Genomic DNA, 6,797 nt, shown 5'->3' with positions numbered 1-6,797 from the left:
AGGGTAGACCAGAAGTATCTGCTTTGAAGAATCTTCGCAGCGGTTCTTTGACCTCTAAAATGCCCTCCGTAAGGAGAGTCATGACACTCAGCCAAGATGCATTCTGTCTCTTCCTCCAGAACGCATCGACGCATGATGGAGTAGGGGCCTTGATTATAGAGAAACGGTTCATCCCAAAAATAAAATTTGCTGCCATGTACTAACCGTTTCTTTTGCTGAGAGTTGAAGTTCTCAGGGAATTGCTTGGTAGTTAAGTAATTAACTATGTCTGCATATCAAGGTTCCCTGCCTTCAACTATGAACAAGCTTTCATCAGAAAATGAATTTTTGATTTCATTTTCTTGGCCTTGTATTTCCTGATTTTCCAATCTGGACAGGTGGTCAGCCACCTGATTCTCAGTCCTCTTTCTGTCCTGAATATCAATGTCAAATTCCTGTAATAGCAGCACCCATCTTATTAATCTTGGTTTCGCTTCCTTTTTACTCATCAGGAACTTTATGGCTGAGTGATTTGTGTAGATGGTTGTTGACGCACCAACTAAATACGATCTAAACTTCTCGATGCCAAACACTACAACCAACATTTCTTTTTCTGTGGTTGTGTAGTGTACTTGAGAGTCGTTTAGTGCCTTGGACGCGTAAGAGATGAGATGTATCAAATTTCCTTTCTTCTGCCCCAACGTTGTACCTACTACAACATCACTTGTGTCGCACATGAGAATAAAACGTTGCGTTCAATCTGGTGCTATTAGTACCGGAGCTGTAATCAACGCATATTTCAGTGCTCAAACGCATCGCAGCAGTCATCATTGAAATCGTAAGGCGTGTTCACTTCTAATAATGTGCTCAGAGGTCGCGCAATTTGAGAAAATCCTCTAACGAACCTTCGGTAGAAGCTAGCATGTTCTAGAAAACTTCATAGAGCTTTAACATTTGATGGTGGTGGAAGTTTAGCTATGACATCTATCTTGGCTTCATCAACTTCTAACCCAACTTTAGATATTTTGTGGCCTAAAACAATTCCTTCAGTCACCATGGAGTGACATTTTTCCTAATTAAGCACAAGGTTTGTTTCCTCGCATCGAGCGAGGATGGCCTCCAAATTATCTAAGCATGATTGGAAAGAGTCTCCAAAGACTGAAAAATCGTCCATGAAAACTTCAACGGTCTTTTCCAAGAAGTCAGAGAATATTGCCATCATACATCTTTGGAATGTTCCAGGTGCGTTGCATAGCCCAAAGGGCATGCTTCTGAACGTGAACGTTTCAAAGGGACAAGTGAATGTTGTCTTTTCCTGATCTTCTGGATCAATCAAAATCTGGTTATAACTAGAGTATCCATCAAGGAAACAATAAAATTCTTTTCCAGTCAGTCTGTCAAGCATTTAGTCAATGAAGGGAAGGGGGAAGTGGTCCTTTGTTGCCGCATTGAGCTTCCTATAGTCCATACAGATGTACTAGCCCGTGACAGTCCTTGAAGGTATGAGCTCATTATTGCTATTGACTATCACTGTTGTTCCCCCTTTCTTGGGAACGCATTGAACTGGGCTTACCCAGCTGCTGTCAGATATAGGGTAGATTACTCCCGCATCCAACCATTTTAAGATTTCTTTCTTGACCACTTCCTTCATTATGGGGTTCAGCCTTCGTTGAGCCTCAATCGATCTCGACTTCCCTTCTTCCAGCCTGATTTTATGCATGCAATAAGATGGGTTGATGTCACGGATGTCCGCCAGCGTCCAGCCTATTGCACGCATGTGCTTTTGTAGCTTCTGCAAAAGAGAATGTTCGTTAGGTTTAGTAAGATTCGCAGAAATAATTACAGGTAAAGTTTTATTTGTTCTAAGGAAAGCATATTTAAGGTGACTAGGTAATGATTTCAACTCTAGTTCTGATGGTTCCTCTAGTGATGGATGCGTTGGTTTCGTCCGTCGCTCACTCAGACTTGGCGACTCGGGTTCTTTCATATTTTCCTCCAACACGAGGACCTCGCACACTTGAGTCACTTCTTCTTCAGGCAACTCTATTCTATTCAGTTGACAATCTTCACTATCCGGAAACTTTAATGCGTTTAACATATTAAACTTCACCTCTTGATATCTACGCGCATAATCAATTCTCCCTCATGCACGTCTATTAAAACTTTCCCAGTGGCTAGAAAGGGGCGTCCAAGAATAATTGGTACATCCCTGTCTGCTTCATATTCTAGGATGATTAAATCTGCTGGGAATATGAAATTGTCAACTTTTACCAGAACGTCTTCAATCTTTCCTTCAGGGTATTTGATCGTTCTGTCAGCGAGCTGAAGAGTAACAGAAGTGGGTTATGCTTCACCAATTCCCAATTCCTCGAAGATTAAGAATGGCATGAGATTAATGCTCGCTTCCAAATCACACAATGCATGTCCCACATCCAACCCGCCGATTGAGCACGGGACTGTGAAGCTCCCAGGGTCCTTCTGTTTCTTGGGTAGTCTGTTGCTTACTAACACCTTGCACTCCTGTGTTAGTACAATTACCTCTGTCTCGTTGACTCTCCTTTTCTTTGTCAAAATGTCCTTAAAAAATTTGACATATTTTGGCATTTGCTCCAAGGCTTCTACAAGTGAAATATTGAAATGCAATTGCCTCAGGAGTTCAAGAAAACACTTAAATTGTTGTTCATCATTCTTCTTCATCAAGCATCTAGGGAATGGTGCGTTCAGCGGCATTGCAGGTTTTCCCGCGTTAGATGTGCTTGGCTCTGAATGGCTTATGGTTTCGTGTGTTCTTTCATATTGATCCTCTAATGCCATTAAACGTATGTTGCGTTCTTTTAAAGGACTGTTGTTTCTTGGATTCATGGTTCTTTCTTCAAGAGCTTCACCACTTCACAATGCCACTGCGTGACATTGCTCATTTCAGGGGTTTTAGTGTTGCTAGGCTGCCATCTGCGATGCTCTATTCAATCCACCAAAAAAATTCTCCATCTGGATAGTCAGTGGTAATCCATGGTTCTGGCAATTTTTGACCAATCCCTTAAAACGCTCCCATGCGGCGCTTAAGGTTTCAGCTTCTTCTTGCTCAAAGTTCATGATCTCATGACGCATCCTTGCATTGGTGGTCGGTCGGAAGTATTTTTGCATGAATTTCTCCACCAACTTCTCCTAAGTTGTGATCTCACCAAGCTCCAGTGAGCTTACCCATTGCTCTGCGTCATCACGCAAAGAATAGGGGAACAGAGATAGCCTGATTGCTTCTGGGTGATTCTAGGAATAAAAAATGAGTTACACGTTTCTAGAAAATGCTTCATGTGGGCGTGAGGATCTTCTCCACGACCACCCCCAAATTGTCCAACAGTTTGGAGCATTTGTAGCATCACAGATTTCATCTCGAATCTTGTCCCGTCTGGCGTTGGGTATATGATTCATGGTGAGAAATCATACAATACAGGAGACGCATACTCTCTCATGGGACGTGTACTACTGTTCGCCATTAGGATCGGATTTTACGTAGCATAAGCTAGTTGTTGAGCTAAGTTCTGATTTGCCTGTTCGTCCGCCATTTCTTGTTGCCTGTTTTGTTGTCTGAGAAGTTGTTGCCTTAACCTTCGATGACGATTAGATCGGTTTCTTCGTCGGATGGTCTTTTCAACTTTGGGGTCGTATGTAAGTTCAGGAGTGCTCTCCCTACTCATAAACGTTCACAAGCTTAGGCTTAGCTCGTAATACTCCCTCAACTAAAGTGTTCCTACAAAAGATACAAGCAAAATTTCTGGTTAGTTTTGATGTTGAATCCCTAGCAACTGCGCCAAAAACTTGTTCGTTTCTATCGTGATTTGAGCTGGGAGTATATTGTATAAAATGAAGGGGAAAAATAAGTTCTAAGTATGAATGATGCGTTTATGCTTTGATGCGTTGAAGTGTTATAGATGTGCAACAGAACGCACGACACTCCTTCTATTGACATTCAAGTTTTCCTAAACCAGACCCAAGTATAAATCCAATTTAGGTTCCTGGTAAGTCCAGGGTCGAACTCAGGGATTCAGATTAAGCTAACACAGACCTTGCAATAGCTGTTGTAGGGATATTCTAAATGTATGGAGAAAATGTGTTATTTACACTAAGGTTTGTTTGTGTGCAAGAAGACATAAAAAAGTTGAGTAGAGAATGATGAATCGTGTGGAAATGGTTTTTAATGCAAGTGGTATGCGTCGATCTAAGATGAATGTACACGAACTAGAATGTGATGTGAATGATGGCTTGCTTATTTTTTTTTATGCGTTAGACTTTTATTCGACATTTCTCAATGCGAATAACATACAAAAACTATCTCTAGGATGCATGCTTCAAACACAGGATGCAGTAAAACACTAGTAAGTCTATCTCGAGATGTACTATGCGTTCTAACTTGATGCTGGCTTATTTATTCTCTCGAATATTCTAAGCTAAAGATGCTTTTACCAATTGATCAAGTTGGCTTAAGCGTTTGAAATGGAATTTTGCATGAAGTATAGATGTAACCAACATAAACAAGAAATAAACAATGGCAAAGTGTGATAGATCAAATTTGTGAATTTATAAAGCAGCAGATTGTTTTTACAAAAACAATACTTAATCAGATGAAAGGATGAAAGCGATAAATGAGATGAAAGGAACTGTGTCAAGTCGCAAAGTACAATCTCTTATCCTCTTTGGCTCAATTCTAGTTGTGTACAATCACTTGTATAAGAATTGGACGAAGTGACTCTCTCAAGCTCGGCTTCCTCAGCTCCTTGATCGGCGGTGGTAGTGGTTCTCTTCCCTTCTGCTCTTCTCGACACCACAACACATCTCTAAAGATCTAAAACTACGACTAAGCTAATACTGAGAGTGAGAACTTGAAATTTTTTGAACTTCGAACTCTGTAGGGATTTCTTCTATTTATAGGTGTTGGTCTTCTCCAGCTTGGTGATGGGCAGCATTAAAGTCCATGCCTTGGTCAGCCGCCTGACACTCAAAAGCTTTTCAGATGCCTGCTCTAGGTGCCCATGCTCTCAAGTAGTGATTTGACACAAACAGCCTGAATCAATAAATCTTCTTTGTGTTGAATCCCTCCGATGCATGGCCCATGCGTTAGAACTTTTCTTGCGACACTTCTTAATCATGCGTTAGCCTCTTGTTGAAATCCTGCAATATAATGCATTAGTGCTGCAGCATTTTAGTAATAAACATTCTTTTGCATGAATTTGCTAATGTTTGAGTAATTCCATGCGTTTCTTCTAAAAATGAGGAGATTTTATCATTAAAAAATCTTAATTTTCCAACTTAAGAGCCAGCATATGCTTGTATTTCTATAAGTTATCAGAGAACGAGGGCTATATGCTTGTGTATGGAGATAAGGATTTGATCCTTAGAGGATTCGGACTCTGACTTTCAAACTAATAGGGATTCTAAAAAATCCACATCAGGGTCAGTGTTTACTCTGAATGGAGGAGCTATAGTATGATGAAGCATCAAGCAAGGATGCATCGCAGACTCCACTATGGAAGTCAAATATGTAGCTGCTAAATAGGCTGTTTGGCTTAGAACGTTCCTTACTGATTTAGAAGTTGTTCCAAATGTGTCTTTGCCTTTCACACTTTATTGTGATAATAGTGGTGTTGCGTCAAATTCTAAGGAACCTAGGAGTCATCGAAGAGGCAAACACATTAAAAGAAAATATCAATTGATTCAGGAGATTGTGCATCAAGGTGACGTGATTGTCATCCATTTATAAAGGCTGTCAAGGCTAAAGTGTTTGAGGGTCATCTAGAAAGTCTAGATCTACGAGATATGCGGCATATTATCTAGGGCAAGTGGAAAATGTTACTAGGTATAGCGTATGCCCTAGTTTATTATATTTTGTACTTTATTTTTATTGTACATTTGGCTCCCTGAGCTTTAGAGCAAGTGGGAGATTATTGGGATTGATGTCCTAAATCTCTTTTGTATTGTCGTAATTTGTAAACATTATGTAAACAAATTGTTATTAATAAAATAGTTGTTATTTTATGAGCATATACTCAAACTAATAAACTAAGATCCTAGGTTATTTTATGTAATTTAAGCATGTATGTAAAGACATACAGGTGGATCATGGTTAAATGATAACCTAAATGGTCTATAGTAGATGGATATGATTGAGTACCTTATTCTGGTGATACTATGGATACGACCCACTTTGTAGATGTTACAAATATTGTAAAGTGCTACAAATGATCTGGACCTAATCATTCATGTGGAGATATGTGAGCGAGGGTATCCTCTACAAAGAGTTTGTATAAGACCAGACCACGAAATGACTAATCTCATTATATAACACCGTTAATAGTAGAGACTTACATTTCACCAGGATGACCATAGGTGACATGACTGGAATCCTGAGTGAGTTATGAATTCCTGCCTATGAAGGCGGTTCTTTGATTTTCATGGGTGAGAATGGCCAGATCCAACCTCAATATACCTACAATTTTAGAGGTTTGTCTGAGTGGAGAGGTGGGAACACAACTACACAAAAGGAATTCACTCATTTTCTAATATTAGGGTAAGTAGATAAATTGCTCCCTTAAGGGTTGATTCCGAAGCTTGAATAATGTAGCCACACCCTCTCTTCGCTTGAGAGGGATTTGGTCATAGTTGAACTATGACTTATTGTTCATTAGATGGATTAGTGGTACTTAAGGAGTATATATAACTGAAGGAACTGGTGAAGCTCCTTGAGCGAAAATGGGGATCGGTCCCAAATCTCAATTTTTACCGAACATGAATATTACATAAACAAAACAGAAATATTATGCATC

The 6,797-nt window shown here is 39.8% G+C and overlaps 1 non-coding gene across 1 annotated transcript; it reads left to right on the top strand.

Annotated features, from left to right (window-relative positions):
• Window positions 1–2,983: 2,983 nt before the first annotated feature.
• LOC120087468 (small nucleolar RNA R71) lies at window positions 2,984–3,090 on the top strand. The gene has a single exon (XR_005484609.1). It is a non-coding gene; the product is annotated as a small nucleolar RNA R71 (small nucleolar RNA).
• The last annotated feature ends 3,707 nt before the right edge of the window (window positions 3,091–6,797 follow it).

Source organism: Benincasa hispida, chromosome 9 (assembly GCF_027475165.1).
Source record: "Benincasa hispida cultivar pf3 chromosome 9, pf3_genome.v1.1, whole genome shotgun sequence".
NCBI lineage: Eukaryota > Viridiplantae > Streptophyta > Magnoliopsida > Cucurbitales > Cucurbitaceae > Benincasa > Benincasa hispida.
The sequence above is the reverse complement of the archived record's forward strand: the minus strand, read 5'-3'. Positions and strand labels throughout refer to the sequence as shown.